This window comes from Triturus cristatus, chromosome 12 (genome assembly GCF_964204655.1).
Source record: "Triturus cristatus chromosome 12, aTriCri1.1, whole genome shotgun sequence".
Lineage (NCBI taxonomy): Eukaryota > Metazoa > Chordata > Amphibia > Caudata > Salamandridae > Triturus > Triturus cristatus.
The window spans coordinates 73,222,667-73,239,653 of NC_140595.1; the positions used below are offsets into that span (position 1 = coordinate 73,222,667).

Consider the following 16,987-nt stretch of genomic DNA (forward strand, 5'->3'; position numbering starts at 1 on the left):
CACGGGGGCATCGTCCCGGACCGTCACCTTCAGTAGGCCGGAGACCCCTCCCCATTCAAACGGGACGCAGGCCATCTTACACATACTCTCAGAGTTATCTGCCGAGCGGACGGGGCAGAGAATGTTCGGCAGGATCTGTTCGGGCTTCACCAGATGACAGCGGACGGCCGTCACGCTGGCGCCGGTGTCACGCAAGGCCTCGGCTCTCTGTCCATTAATGGTCACCCACTGACCGTATTTTCTGGTGTTGGCGGGTAGGGGAGCCCGCGGAACCATGTCTCTTCCCCTAGGCATGCCAGGACCATGGCGGCCGGTTCCCACCCTTGCTGGGCCGGCTCGTACTCTTCGGGTCCCTCCGATGATTGCTCTTCCCCTAGGGCAGCGGCCGCTACCTGGCGGGGCTTGGGTGTTTGGTTTAGCGGGCAGGTCGGGTCGTTGGCGTAGTGGCCTAGTCGCTGGCACCGGTGGCACGTGACGTTGGCTCGGTACCCAGGCCGCAACGGGGGGTTGCCCCGGCCGGCCGGAGGCGGGGTGCTGGCCACGGGTGTTGCTGGTAAGGCGTCTCTCCCTCGCCCCTGGCCCCCTCCTCCTCCCCGAGGACGGTGCTGGCCTTGGTTGCCTCTGTTCTGGTCGTGGGGCCCTCTCCGGCCCACTCGGGTGCTTTCCCACCGGTCAGCTTCGGCGGCGACCTGCCGGGGGTCAGTCAGCTTACTGTCGAGTAGGTGCTGCCTGAGCTCGACGAAACAGTTGTTTGACAGGTGCTCCCATACCATAAGGTTGAAGAGTTGTTCGTAGGTGGTGACCTGACTTCCCTTGATCCAACCTTCGAATGCCCGGCTGAAATAGTTCACGTATTCTACCCAAGTTGTACCTGGGATCCTGGTGCAATCTCTGAACCTCTGGCGGTACATCTCGGGCGTGAGGCCATAGCGGGTGAGGAGGGCAGCCTTCATGTGGTCGTAGGACGACATTTGGTGATCGGGGAGCTGCAGCAGGGCATCGCGACCCTCGTTGATAAATCTCCCCCAAAGTCCGGCTCCCCAATCACTCCGGTCGATCCGGTGGGAGGTCATTGCGATCTCATAGGCTTTAAACCACTGTTGTATGTCGTCTTCTCGGACATATTCGCAGACAACATCCTTGGGGATGTGAACCTTTTTCTCACTTGGCCCCGGGGTGTGTGGTCGCTCAGGCACCCCCAGTTCCTTATTCTGTTTGCGCAGTTCTATTTCCGCTAGTCGGCGCTCGTGCTCGAGCGTTATTTTTTTCTCTTCCAGCTCTCTCTGTCTCTGCTTTTCTTCTCGTTCCTCTCGAAGCCGCATATGCTCGAGGTTGAGTTTCTGTTCAGCTAACTTGAGTTCCCCATCCATCTTGAGTCGTGCCATCTCCAACTCGTGTAATCTGACTCTGTCTCTTTCTCGGATCTCCTCTTGCGGGAGGCCCGTTCCTCGCTCCTCGGGAGCCGTGGCGTTCTCCTCTGGTGTGACGCTGGTTTGGTCGGAGGGTCCTGTGACCCCCGTTTCTGTCCATGACTCCAGAGCGCGCTTTAGATCATCCTTGGTACTCAGGCCGGTGGTAGCAATGCCAAGTTCTATGCAAAATTGTCTCAGTTCGCGGTGGTTGTATTCTTCTAACTTCTCCATTTGGAATTTCTCGGTGGAGCTGCTATCTTTGGTCGACATCGTGCTTATGTCGTGGGGTGAGCTACTTTCTGTACGATTACGCGTTGATTCGGATCGCGCCGCTGGCCACCAATGTTAGAAAAGGTAGACAGACCGGGAGGGCCGGCCGGGGTCAGGGGGAGAGGTCTCCAGGGAGAGCCGTCTCCAGCGATCGTACAGACAAGTAACTTCCCCCCCACAGACAGATATCACACACGGATATGGTTCAGTGTTCTTTATAGGTACTTATTTACGATACGGTAGAATGGTACAAGGAGGTCTGGACTCAGGGGTCCCCTCGATTAGAGTCTCGTAAGGTAGGGAAGGGGGTAGCGGGTCAGTCTATTTACCAATCAGGTAGTTCGGATGAGATGATGATGAGCTCACAATCCTCGAGCTTGGTGGTTAGGTGGTACGGTCCGCGGCAGCGCCAGCAGGTCCCGGTGAGGATGGTCGGTACAACGGGCCGCGGCAGCGCCAGCAGGTCCCAGGAAGATGTACGGTCCGCGGCAGCGCCAGCAGGTCCCGGTGAGGATGGTCGTTACAACGGGCCGCGGCAGCGCCAGCAGGTCCCAGGAAGATGTACGGTCCGCGGCAGCGCCAGCAGGTCCCGGTGAGGATGGTCGTTACAACGGGCCGCGGCAGCGCCAGCAGGTCCCAGGAAGATGAACGGTCCGCGGCAGCGCCAGCAGGTCCCGGTGAGGATGGTCGTTACAACGGGCCGCGGCAGCGCCAGCAGGTCCCAGGAAGATAGAGATTGCAGAAGGCCGCGGCAGCGCCAGCAGGCAGGACGAGGGTTCACAAGAGCGGGCTACGGCAGCGCCAGTAGACCGTCAGGGTTGAGTTCACTCGGTGTCTCTCGACTCCAGGATACAACTGCCTTCCTGCTCTGGAGCTGCCTCAGTTATAGGGCTGGTGCCCTTTGATGTCCGGGCCCTCGCACTTGGAGGTCGGAGGGTCCGGGATGAAGGTGTCCAGACACCCAGCAGGGGGTGGAGCCAGCGCCTGGGGGAGCGGGAGGCGATCGGCACCTGGCAGGGGGAAGAGCCCTTGACACTTCGTTCTCCCATTGACCTGCCAAGTGGTCCGCTCACCTCCTGGGTGGATGGTGGTGCCGGGATGTCGGGGCCGGCCAGGCCCGGGGTTAGGGTCGAGGGGAGGCCATGCGGCCGCGTGGTGCAGGGCCCAAGATGGCGGCTTGACCCGGCCGGGGAAGCCGGTGGGGCTGGACCCCGTGATGAGTAGGGGTCCGAGGGCAGAGGGTCCGTCGGGAGACGGGGTACAGGTGCTTGCCGCGGGGATAGGCCAGGTGGGCCGGAGTTCGGGCCCTGTCGAGCGGGGAGGGAGCAAGCCGTCTGTGAGGCCTGTCCAACAGTCGGCCTAGTGCCCGTGACAGGAAACGGCGCAAAACGTAACATGGACACACCTCAATTTAGTAGCGAAAAATGACCCTTTTTTGGCAAAGTGCCTAGCTGTAGTTTTTGAACCATAGCTCTGCCGGCACCTAGGGAAACCTAGCAAATCTATACATTTTTTAAAACTAGACATCCAGGGGAATCCAGGATGGGGTGACTTGACTGCCTCCCACCAGGTTCTGTTACCCAGAATCCCTTGCAAACCTCACAAATTGCCAAACAAAACACATTTTCCCCATATTTCTGTGGTGGAAAGTTCTGGAATCTACTTGGATCCCCAAATGTTCACCCACCCAGTGTTCCCCAAAGTCTTCCGAGAAAAATGGTACCTCACTTGTGTGGGTCGGCCTAGTGCCCGCGACAGGAAACGGCGCAAAACGTAATGTGGACACACCTCAATTTCACAGCGAAAAATGACCCTTTTTTGGCAAAGTGCCTAGCTGTAGTTTTTTAACCATAGCTCTGCCGGCACCTAGGGAAACCTAGCAAACCTATACATTTTTGAAACTAGACACCCAGGGGAATCCAGGATGGGGTGACTTGACTGCCTCCCACCAGGTTCCGTTACCCAGAATCCCTTGCAAACCTAAAACATTGCCAAAAAAAACACATTTTCCCCACATTTCTCTGGTGGAAAGTTCTGGAATCTGCGTGGATCTACAAATTTCCACCCACCCCGTGTTCCCCAAAGTCTTCCGAGAAAAATGCTACCTCAGTTGTGTGGGTCGGCCTAGTGCCCGCGACAGGAAACGGCGCAAAACGCAACGTTGACACACCTCAATTTCGCTGTGAAAAATGACCCTTTTTTGGCAAAGTGCCTAGCTGTAGTTTTTTAACCATAGCTCTGCCGGCACCCAGGGAAACCTAGCAAGCCTATACATTTTTGAAAACTAGACACCCAGGGGAATCTAATATGGGGTGACTTGACTGCCTCCCACCAGGTTCTGTTACCCAGAACCCCTTGCAAACCTAAGAAATTGCCAAAAAATACATACACATTTTCCCCACATTTCTGTGGTGGAAAGTTCTGGAATCTCCGTGGATCCACAAATTTCCACCCACCCCGTGTTCCCCAAAGTCTTCCGAGAAAAATGGTACCTCACTTGTGTGGGTCGGCCTAGTGCCCGCGACAGGAAACGGCGCAAAACGTAACGTGGACACACCTCAATTTCACAGCGAAAAATGACCCTTTTTTGGCAAAGTGCCTAGCTGTAGTTTTTGAACCATAGCTCTGCCGGCACCTAGGGAAACCTAGCAAATCTATACATTTTTGAAAACTAGACACCCAGGGGAATCCAGGATGGGGGGACTTGATTGCCTCCCACCAGGTTCTGTTACCCAGAATCCCTTGTAAACCTCAAAAATTGCCAAACAAACCACATTTTTCCCATATTTCTGTGGTGGAAAGTTCTGGAATCTACTTGGATCCCCAAATTTCCACCCACCCATTGTTCCCCAAAGTCTTCCGAGAAAAATGGTACCTCACTTTTGTGGGTCAGCCTAGTGCCCGCAACAGGAAACGGCGCAAAACGTAACGTGGACACACCTCAATTTTGTAGCGAAAAATGACCCTTTTTTGGCAAAGTGCCTAGCTGTAGTTTTTGAACCATAGCTCTGCCGGCACCTAAGGAAACCTAGCAAACCTATACATTTTTGAAAACTAGACACCCAGGGGAATCCAGGATGGGGTGACTTGACTGCCTCCCACCAGGTTCTGTTACCCAGAATCCCTTGCAAACCTAAAAAATTGCCACAACAAAAAAAACACATTTTCCCCACATTTCTCTGGTGGAAAGTTCTGGAATCTGCATGAATCCACAAATTTCCACCCACCCCGCATTCCCCAAAGTCTTCCGAGAAAAATGGTACCTCACTTGTGTGGGTCGGCCTAGTGCCCACGACAGGAAACGGCGCAAAACGTAACGTGGACACACCTCAATTTCACAGCGAAAAATGACCCTTTTTTGGCAAAGTGCCTAGCTGTAGTTTTTTAACCATAGCTCTGCCGGCACCTAGGGAAACCTAGCAAACCTATACATTTTTGAAAACTAGACACCCAGGGGAATCCAGGATGGGGTGACTTGATTGCCTCCCACCAGGTTCTGTTACCCAGAATCCCTTGCAAACCCAAAAAATTGCCAAAAAAAACCACATTTTCCCCACATTTCTCTGGTGGAAAGTTCTGGAATCTGCGTGGATCCACAAATTTCCACCCACCCCGCGTTCCCCAAAGTCTTCCGAGAAAAATGCTACCTCAGTTGTGTGGGTCGGCCTAGTGCCCGTGACAGGAAACGGCGCAAAACATAACATGGACACACCTCAATTTTGTAGCGAAAAATGACCCTTTTTTGGCAAAGTGCCTAGCTGTAGTTTTTGAACCATAGCTCTGCCGGCACCTAGGGAAACCTAGCAAATCTATACATTTTTTAAAACTAGACACCCAGGGGAATCCAGGATGGGGTGACTTGACTGCCTCCCACCAGGTTCTGTTACCCAGAATCCCTTGCAAACCTCACAAATTGCCAACAAAACACATTTTCCCCATATTTCTGTGGTGGAAAGTTCTGGAATCTACTTGGATCCCCAAATGTTCACCCACCCAGTGTTCCCCAAAGTCTTCCGAGAAAAATGGTACCTCACTTGTGTGGGTCGGCCTAGTGCCCGCGACAGGAAACGGCGCAAAACGTAACGTGGACGCACCTCAATTTCACAGCGAAAAATGACCCTTTTTTGGCAAAGTGCCTAGCTGTAGTTTTTGAACCATAGCTCTGCCGGCACCTAGGGAAACCTAGCAAATCTATACATTTTTGAAAACTAGACACCCAGGGGAATCCAGGATGGGGTGACTTGACTGCCTCCCACCAGGTTCCGTTACCCAGAATCCCTTGCAAACCTAAAACATTGCCAAAAAAAACACATTTTCACCACATTTCCCTGGTGGAAAGTTCTGGAATCTGCGTGGATCTACAAATTTCCACCCACCCCGTGTTCCCCAAAGTCTTCCGAGAAAAATGCTACCTCAGTTGTGTGGGTCGGCCTAGTGCCCGCGACAGGAAACGGCGCAAAACGCAACGTTGACACACCTCAATTTCGCTGTGAAAAATGACCCTTTTTTGGCAAAGTGCCTAGCTGTAGTTTTTTAACCATAGCTCTGCCGGCACCCAGGGAAACCTAGCAAGCCTATACATTTTTGAAAACTAGACACCCAGGGGAATCTAATATGGGGTGACTTGACTGCCTCCCACCAGGTTCTGTTACCCAGAACCCCTTGCAAACCTAAGAAATTGCCAAAAAATACACATTTTCCCCACATTTCTGTGGTGGAAAGTTCTGGAATCTCCGTGGATCCACAAATTTCCACCCACCCCGTGTTCCCCAAAGTCTTCTGAGAAAAATGGTACCTCACTTGTGTGGGTTGGCCTAGTGCACGTGACAGGTAACGGCGCAAAACCCATCGTGGATACACCTCAATTTCGCAGTGAAAAATGAACTTTTTTTGGCAAAGTGCCTTGCTGTAGTTTTTGAACCCTAGCTCTGCCGGCACCTAGGGAAACCTACTAAACCCACACATTTCTGAAAACTAAACACCCTGGGGATTCCAGGGACGTATGGCTTGCGTGGATCCCCCAACGTTTCCTTACCCAGAATGCCCTGCAAACCTCAAATTTAGCTGAAAAAAATCACTTTTTTCACACATTTTTGTGTGGGAAAGTTGTGGCATCACCGGGCTGACACAAATTTCCCACCACCCAGCGTTCCCCCGGGTCTCCCGATAAAAACGGTGCCTCACTCGTGTGGGATGCCTAAGGATCCGCCACGGGCAAGGGTCCAAAACGTAGTGAGGCGCACTACGTTTAGGACCCTTGCCTGTTGAGGCGCACTACGTTTTGGACCCTTGCCTGTCGCGGGTACTTGGGCCTCCCACACGAGTGAGGCACCGTTTTTATCGGGAGACCCGGGGAACACTGGGTGGTAGGAACTTTGTGTCAGCCCGGTGATGCCACAACTTTCCCACACAAAAATGTGTCAAAAAGGGGATTTTTTCAGCTAAATTTGAGGTTTGTAGGGCATTCTGGGTAAGGAAACGTTGGGGGATCCATGCAAGCCATACCTCCCTGGAATCCCCCGGGTGTCTAGTTTTCAGAAATGTGTGGGTTTGGTAGGTTTCCCTAGATAGCCGGCAAGCCCGGTGCCAAAAACTCATGGGACCCCCTTTGCAAAACCAGGTTGTTTTGTGATAGGTAATTTTGATGTCTCCTCAATTGGTTTTGGGCCCTTGCCTGACGCTGGAACTAGGCCTACCCACGCAAGTGAGGTACCATTTTTCTCGGACGACTTTGGGGAACGCGGGGTGGGTGGAATTTTGTGGACCCACGCAGATTCCAAAACTTTCCACAACAGAAATGTGAGGAAAATGTGTTATTTTGGACACATTTTTTGGTTTACAATGGATTCTGGGTAACAGAACCTGGTGAGAGCCAGTCAAGTCACCCCATCCTGGATCCTGGTGTCTAGTTTTAAAAAATGTACAGGTTTGCTAGGTTTGCCTACGTGCCAACTGCGCTAGGGCCCAAAATCCACAGGTATGCACTTTGCTAAAAAAAAAAAGCCGGAGCCCAGTGGGCTTTCTGCCGCCCTGGGGGGGAATCGGGGAAGGGGGTTTCATCCCGATATGCCCCTAAAGGGGCAGAAAGACTGTGGCTATTTTTTGTGGGGGTGGGGGCATTGGTATGACCACTTTGGGCAGCCCCCACCCCCATGCATAAAAAAAGCCTGCGTACTCGCTGGCGCCTAGTGGGCTTTCTGCCCCCCCTGGGGGCAGATTAGGGGCCGCTGCTGCCAACTACCCTCCCAGGGGGGCGGAAAGACTGGAGTTTCTCTGGGGTGGGGTGGGGGTATTGTCATGCCCATTATGGGGAGCCCCTACCCCTACACTAATAAAACAAAAAAATCCATGGTTTCTAGTGGGCTTTCTGCGCCCCCCAGGGGGGGCCAGATAGGGGGCTACAGCTCCCATTTGCCTCCTGGGGAGCAGAAAGACTGTCATTTTTGTGGGGAGGGGCATTGGCGTGCCCGTTTCGGGCAGCCCACACCCTAAAAAAAAATTCCGCAAAAAAAATACCTGGTGGATAGTGGGCTTTCTGCACCTCTGGGGGGGGACAGATTGGGGGCTACTCCTTATCTGCCCCCTGGGGGGGGCAGGAAGGCTGTAATGGTGGCGGGGTGTGGGGGCATTGGTGTGCCCGTTTCGGGCAGCCTCCACCCTAAATAAAATCCATCACCCTAAAGAAAATTGCGCGAAAAAAATCCCTGACGTCAAGTGGGCTTTCGGCCCCCCCCGAAGGGGCAGATTAGGGGCCAGTGCCCCATCTGCCCCCCAGGGGGGGTAGAAAGGCTGTAATGATGGTGGGTGGGTGGGGGCATTGGCGTGCCCGTTTCGGGCAGCCCCCACCCTAAAAAAAATCTAAAAATAAATCCCTGGTGTTTAGTGGGCTTACTGCCCCACCGAAGGGGCAGATTAGGGGCCAATGCCCCATCTGCCCCACGGGGGCAGAAAGACTGTAATAATTGGGGGGGTATGGGCCTGCCCGTTTTGGGCAGCCCCCACCCCTATTTTTTTTTTTAAGTTCCCTGGTGTCTAGTGGGCTTTTTGCCCCCCTGGGGGGACAGAAAGGCTGTAATGGTGGCGCGTGGGTGGGGGCATTCGCGTGCCCGTTTCGGGCAGCCCCCACCCTAAAAAAAAACTAAAAACTAATCCCTGGTATTTAGTGGGCTTTCTGTCCCCCCGAAGGGGCAGATTAGGGGCCAATACCCCATCTGCCCCCCGGGGGGGCAGAAAGACTGTAGTGATTGGGGGGTGGGGTGGGGGCATGAGCCTGCCCGTTTTGGGCAGCCCCCACCTCTATTATTTTTTTTTTCTATTCCCTGATGTCTAGTGGGCTTTTTGCCCCCCCGGGGGGGCTGATTGGGGGCCGATGCCCCATCTGCCCCCTAGGGGGGGCAGAAAGGCTGTAATGGTGGCGGGTGGGTGGGGGCATTGGCGTGCCCGTTGCGGGCAGCCCCCACCCTAAAAAGAAACTAAAAACGAATCCCTGGTATTTAGTGGGCTTTCTGCCCCCCCGAAGGGGCAGATTAGGGGCCAATGCCCCATCTGCCCCCCGAGGGGGCAGAAAGACTGTAGTAATTGGGGGGAAGTGGGGGCATGGGCCTGCCCATTTTGGGCAGCCCCCACCCCTATTTTTATTTAAATTCCCTGGTGTCTAGTGGGCTTTTTACCCCCCTGAGGGGCAGATTGGCGGCTAATGCCCCCATCTGCCCCCAGGGGGGGCAAAAAGACTAAATGGTGCCAACGTTAGTTGGGGGGAGCAAAGGCCCTTGCCCAAGGGGCCGCTCCCCCCTCCCTGGTGTCTAGTGGGTGGATCCCTGCTTGGGGATCGCCCTCCTGTGGCGATCCCCAAGCAGGGATCCACTGGGGAGGGGTACCATTGGAAAGGGGAGATTCTTCCCTTTCCAACGATACCTCTCCCGTCTTTCTACGTGCTCAGGGGGCTGAGATAGCCCCCTGAGCACGTAGAAAGTGAAACTGAAATGAGCCTCTTGGCTCATTTCAGTTTCACTTTCACTGTAATGACGTCGATCGTCATTACAGTGAAAGGGGGGGGGGCTCGGGAGCTGGGGAAGCTCTTCCCCAGCTCCCGAGGCTATTTTTAATTAAAGGGAATCCCAAGGGAATGCCTCATGACGAGCTGGACTCGTCATGGGCACAGCGCGACTGTGCTCCATGACGGGTCCAGCTCGTCATGGGCACACAATGGGTTAAGCAACCCTCTGTAACCGAATGAGAGTTGTATTTACTATATGCACTTGCGCCGGTTTGTTCAATTTTATTTTTATTTATTTAAGGTTTTTGTAGAGCGCGTAGTAACCCATGAGCATCCCAGCGCTAGAACCTAGAAAATCAGGAGGGAGCAGTAGCGGAAAAGACGGGAAGATCAGGGGAAGAGGAGAGTTTTCAGAGCTTTTCTAAACTGGTGGAGGTTTGGTTCTGTTCTCAGTTTCCGGGGGAGACCATTCCAGTGCTTTGCTGTGTTAACAGAAAAGCGGCGGCCTCCAGACCGGGCTTTTTTTACTCTATGAACGGTGACGAAGTTCTCGTGGTTTGACCGGAGTGACCTGGTAGCTTTGTAAGGAATGATGAAGTTTTTAAGAATGGGGGGACCTTTGTTGTGAAGACGTTTATGTGCCAGGCAGAGGGCCTTGAAAACCACCCTCTCTCTGACTGGAAGCCAGTGAAGTTGCTTCAAGGCTGGCTTTGCTGATGATCTGGCCGGGGTGTTCGTAAGAAGTCGGGCAGCAACGTTCTGGATTCTCTGTAAGGTGTTGAATGTGGCTTCCGGGGCTCCCAGGTAAATTGCATTGCTGTAATCCAGCCTAGACAAAATAAGGCCCTGGATCAGCAGTTTCCGGGAAGTGGGGGGGAGCAGGGGAAGCACCTTCCTGCATGCCCTAAGAAGTCCAAAACAGACTCCCGCCGTTTTTTTTGCCTGGGTTCTGAAGGTCAGATCTTTCTCAAGCCATACACCCAGGCTCTTAACCTCGTCTTTGGGAACAGGGGGATCACCTAAACAGGCGGGCCAGATGTTGGGCGGCAGGGAGGGCCCTTTTTGACCAAGCAGCAAGATTTCGGTCTTGGACCCGTTAAGTTTCAGTGCTGAGGTGTTCATCCAACCATGGATTTCAGTAAGGCAGCTGTGGAGATTGGAGGGTTCTTGGTTGTGGTGGGAGAGGGTCACCACCAGCTGGGTGTCGTCGTCATTACATTGCAGAGTCTCATTCCGCCCTAAGGGAACGAGAGCTGTATTGCCATAGGCTGTCACAGTTGTATTCAGTATGTTGCAGTCTCGCCCCGCCCTAAGTGAACAAGAGCTGTATTGCCATAGGCTGTCACACTTGTATTCAGTATGTTGCAGAGTCTCATCCCGCCCTAAGTGAACGAGAGCTGTATTGCCATAGGCTGTCACACTTATATTCAGTATGTTGCAGAGTCTCATCCCGCCCTAAGTGAACGAGAGCTGTATTGCCATAGGCTGTCACACTTGTATTCAGTATGTTGCAGAGTCTCGCCCCGCCATAAGTGAACAAGAGCTGTATTGCCATAGGGTATCACACTTGTATTCAGTATGTTGCAGAGTCTCACCCCGCCCTAAGTGAACGAGAGCTGTATTGCCATAGGCTGTCACACTTGTATTCAGTATGTTGCAGAGTCTCGCCCCGCCCTAAGTGAACAAGAGCTGTATTGCCATAGGCTGTCACACTTGTATTCAGTATGTTGCAGAGTCTCGCCCCGCCCTAAGTGAACAAGAGCTGCATTGCCATAGGCTGTCACACTTGTATTCAGTATGTTGCAGGGTCTCGCCCCACCCTAAGTGAACGAGATCTGTATTGCCATAGGCTGTCACACTTGTATTCAGTATGTTGCAGAGTCTCGCCCCGCCCTAAGTGAACAAGATCTGTATTGCCATAGGCTGTCACACTTGTATTCAGTATGTTGCAGAGTCTCGCCCCGCCCTAAGTGAACAAGAGCTGTATTGCCATAGGCTGTCACACTTGTATTCAGTATGTTGCAGAGTCTCGCCCCGCCCTAAGTGAACAAGAGCTGTATTGTCATAGGCTGTCACACTTGTATTCAGTATGTTGCAGAGTCCCGCCCCGCCCTAAGTGAACAAGAGCTGTATTGCCATAGGCTGTCACACTTGTATTCACTATGTTGCAGAGTCTCATTCTGCCCTAAGTGAAGTTTGGTTGCTTGGCCTGTGGAGCATCACTGAGTACTTAGAGTATCAGTCTTAGTGTAGTAATGAGGATCGTTAGTTACACTAGGTTTTCCTAATGCAAAACACAACCCTTTACCTCCATTAGTGACAATGGAAGTTAACCAATGAGGAATTGTTCTACAGAGCTACCAGTCTGAGACAGTGGGTAAAGTGTATCTACCTTTCAGGGAGGCTGAAAGTGGCAGCCAATCACAGGCTGGGTAGCAGATTACGCTGCACTATAGAGGAAGAAATAAGCAAACTTCCTCTTTATTCATGGTTATTGTTCTGTATAACTGAAGGGTGAGGAGGTTGCAGATTATTTGAGGCACATATCTGAAGAAGTGTTTGCAAATAGGGAACTTAGTCACTGCACCACCTAAGATAATCACACGTTTAACATCACATAATCATTGCCCACCTCAAGTGACCAGCTACCAATTGGTCAAACATTAGATATATTGAGATATAAAAAAATGAGAGGCAATCAAAAGCTCCACAAGTAGTATTCAATTTCTTTGCTGAAATATAAAACATGTTGGTTTGTGCTTGAATTTTTCTTTTTTATTCTTTTCTTTCTTCATAAGACACATAAATGTAGCCAGTGCGTTTCACCCAACACATAGGCTTCTTCTGGGAAGTGCTTTTCCAATGGCAATGGTTGTGTATTGCATGAATGACCACGTTGCACAGAGAATTTATAAACGTCTGTTCCACGCTAATTGCGAGACCATGGAAAATTTGCCGTGTTCAGCACCAAAGTCAACAACGCTGCACCCACGTACACGTGCGGCATTGATGACTTTGGTGCCGAGCACGGCGAATCATAACAAAGTACTGAAAACACTAACAAGAGTCTTTTTTAAAATCTTGATATTTTGGACACTATACAGTTTCTGCTGTTTTTTGTTTCCAGGGTGTTAAATTAGCGTGGAACAGATGCTTATAAATCTCGGTGCAACAAACTTATTCATGCAATACAGAACCATTGCCAATTGATAAACAGTGCCCTGAAGAAGCCTATGTTTTGGGCGAAACGTGTTGGCTGCATTTGTCTGTCTTTCTAAAGAAGAAAGACAAGAATCAAAAAGAAAAATTGAAGCACAAACTGACTTGTTGCAAACTTCAGCAAAGAATTTGAATACTACTATTGGAGCTTTTGATTGCCTGTCATTTTTGAGGCACATAGTTGTCATTTAAATCGAGGCTAAATGAGCATGGATTAGTTTGTAACCTCTTTCTTAAACGAAATGTGAAATGTCTCTTAAGTATCGTTAGGGGTGTCTGTTTCATATAAGTGATAGTGAGAAGTGTATGAATGTACTGGGACATTAGAGATGGCTGCTTCATAAAAGAGGTGATGGAAAGTGTCTGAATCTACAGGGACATTAAGGGGATATGTTTTATACAAGTGGTGATAAGAAGTGTGTGAATCTACAGGGACATTAAGGGGGCATGTTTTATATAAGTGGTGATGAGAAGTGTGTGAATGTACAGGCAGCATGGGTATAAATATTTCTACAGTGAGGGTTCTTCTGCCATGAGGTACATATTGAACACATGCTAAAAGCAGTGGCATAGCATGGGTGTCTGAGACCCTGGTGCTACTGCACCAATTATACTACTGATAGATATGCCCTGGGAAAGATGACTCTTCTGTGAAAATCGGAAATTACAGTGCAAGACTGGTGCCAGAAGATGTCTTTTTTCAAATTAACAGTATTTGACTGACGTAGGCGAGGACTCCATGTACCATAATTCCCTGTGTTCATCAAACTTGGACATAAAGAGCTTAGCAAGACTGAAGCAGTGATGCCACTGCGTAAAATGCCCAGTTACATACCGGTAATCTTCATTACTCCGAGTCCAGGTCTTCCTGTCCCATTCCTAGCCCATCCCTCCCTCCCAGGTCATGTATCTGGTTATTGTTTCTTCTCTTGATTTGTAGCTATGGTGTTCTCAGGATGTTCGCATGAAGTACTTCCCGCTTTATGCATGTCGGATAATCCGGCAGCATATTGAGGGAAGTTTTTTAACTTTTGCTAGGTAATCAGTTTCTATGGTGCAGGAGAGCTGCTCATGACGTAAGAAATGGGACAGGAAGATGGACGAGGAGGTAATGGTTACTAAGGCCCCATTATTCACAGAAAATCTTCACGCAACTGACAACGAAGTCCTGCTGACTAAAGGTTTATGGTTACCCACCCACAGGAGGATAAAATCCGGACACATTCAATCTTCTCACGTGTCAAACAGCTGTGAAGGAATAGAAAACAAAAACATGTGATAACACTTTGCAGTGAGAGGCAATAGATGAATCCTGTTTGGGTGTCGGAGTGTGTGTACATCTGTCAGAGGGAGACAAGAAATCTAAACTCTCATTTTTGCCTTCTCTGTTCTTTTTTTCTTTCATGCCATATCTTTCTTATTCTCTCTCAGTCTCTTTTTGTTTTGCTATCTCTGCATCAAGCTTTTTCTCATTCTCTCCCTCACACTTAAGCCCTCACTTAATCACCTCTTTTATCTTGTTCTTTGACCTGTCTCTCTCTCTACCTCTCCTCTCTCCTCCTGTAATTTGTGTTCCTTTAGCCGTCTCACTTCTTTCTCTCTCCCCCTCTCTTTTGGTCTTTATCCGTCCATTTCCCTCTTATTCTGTCTCTCTTTCCGCTTCATCCTTAATTCTCTTCTTCCGTTATGATTGAAGATGATCTTTCGGGTCCTCTCTTTCTCCCTCTTTTTATGTCTGACACTTCCCTCTCAATCATCGCTCTCTCTTGTTCCTTGTATCTATGTCTCCGCAATGTTTATTTTGGAAAATAAATATGTAAGTGGAGCAGGTCAAACATATCCTTAAGAGTCTGTAGCCAGCGCTACCCAATGCCAATGGGTACCACCAAGGATGCCTGGTCCTGATTCCACCTCATTCCTCTGTCTTCCGTCACTCGCACTTCATGTCTTTTAATATAAGTCATGAAGGTTGATCTGAATCCCTACTTCCTCCGTTGTCCAGCGGCGGCTCCTCCGCTAAGGCGAAGGAGCGCTGCCCCACTACTCTCTGAGCAGTGCAAAAAGGAAAAATAAAATTAAAATAACACAATGTTATTAACATTTTATTTTTCTGTACTGGCTCAGTTTGTTTTAATTTTAGGTGTGGGGCGGGGTGGGGCTGGACTGTCCAGAGCAGGGGGAGGAGTGGTGGGCACTCTCCAAGTGAGTATGATGGTTTGGACAGCCGTCTTGGGTCAGCCAAACAGACATGCGCACTTAGCATTTCTCCACCCGGCTGTGTTGCACAGCCTAGTAGAGAACAGTCCCAGGCTCCCAGTCCCTGTCTGAGTGGTGAATCATGCGGCTCAGACCAATAACGACTCTGCTGTCAGGCTGCTAAGTTACCAGCAGGACAGCAGCGTCCTGATTGGCTTTGGAGAGTCTGGGAGCCGGTGTACTTCTGTGCGTCGACTGCTGAGGACGGAGGGAAGGCAGCGGCCAGTGAGTAGGTGATTTTTTTTTCTACCCCCACCCCACCTGTGCTATTCCGTGGCAGCAGTCACTGCCTTTGTCACTGATTTCCCATCCTTCTCCTCCTCCTTCTTCTTCTGCCTCTTCTGCACCTCTATTCTCTTTTTCTAGATCAAAGTCTGATGATGAAAAATAGGTTCAAGTCCCCCGGAATGAGTGATTGTCCCCACTACCTTTAACCACTGGTATGTATTAAGCACTGTTGTCTATCACCTTTTACAGCAGTCTTTGTCTCCCACATACGCACTCTTTTTTCTCATTCAGTAATTCTTTTTTCTTCATCTAGCTATTTCTCTTTGTACTTTGTTCTCCCTCTTTACCTCTCCTTTTTTCACCCCTCTTTCCAAATTCAGGGCCAGCAGCTATTTTTGAGCCGGATCCAGGATCCGGGCTGGCTATGGTAAAATGTGCAGATCTTGTCCTGCTGCAATTTGCCCACAAAGTCAGCTGCACCCGCGCTTTCCCCACTGTGTGTACTGAGCAACAACCTGCAGACACGGAGGACGGTCTCTTACTTACAGTTCCGGCTAAGCCCAACACAAATGCATCACTTAATAGGCCATCAGCACTCCTTTTGTTCCAGTCCCGCTGAGTGCTAACTGGAATTTTAACACTTTGATAACAATGCGGTTGAGGAAACAAAGGTATTCAGTTTGCCACTTCACAAGTGCTTAAGTTAAACCATGATTTTTTTTTTGGGGGGGGGGGGGGGGCAATCTTCCAAGCTTGATATGTAATAGATATACATTTACTGTAAGGTCCAATATTTTTATTTGAGCAATTACATTAATAACTGTTTATATAGAACTTAATATTACGTCTTGATTACTATCCAATGGAATCATTTTTATCAACTTTAGAATAACGAGATTTTGAGAAAAAAACAGTAGGGATTCTCTATTTATGCCTTGCAACCTGCATTAAGCCTTGTTCCGGTTCATAATACACAGAGCAGTAATGCAAGTATTTTAACTTATGACATGAAGGTGACATGGGGATCTCTGCAGCAAATGCAGTATCCCACTGAGATGTCTGGGTTAAATACAAATCTGTGTCCTGCATGTTAGACCTGCCTGCTTTCTGACAGGCACTTAACCCTCTGTTTCATGATGAGTCAAGCCTGTAACCAGACAACACCAAATTTCATCAAGTGTATTGACAACCCAAGTTATCTTACTGTTATTACACCCTGGAAATTGCCATAGAGCTCTAATCCAAATAATGAAAGATAATGGACTTTTAGATATGTGGGAACAAAAAAAACCCTTGGGGACAGGTAGTACATATTTTTCTGCACCACATAGGGCTATAGCACAATTAGATTATTTTCTGATTTCTTCCACCCTTATCTCCATTAGCAAAATAAGTAGGTTGCCACGAGTTGTTTCGGACCATAATCCCCTAGTGCTAGAGGTTTTAAATTCAAATAAACCCCTGCAATCTACAAACTGGTCGTTTGAGCGCGCTTTGCTGCAAGACGCAAATTATGTGATACATATCGAGAAATGGCTCAAAGATTTCCTTGAAATTAATAGGGGGAGTACCCAATCTGGGATAATGTGGGATGCCCTGAAGGCAG

At 50.0% G+C, this 16,987-nt stretch overlaps 1 protein-coding gene across 2 annotated transcripts in view; it reads right to left on the reverse strand.

The window, feature by feature from the left end:
- Nucleotides 1-16,987, reverse strand: part of LOC146772563 (mucosal pentraxin-like) — a 116,646-nt gene that overhangs the window by 76,615 nt on the left and 23,044 nt on the right. The window lies entirely within an intron of this gene.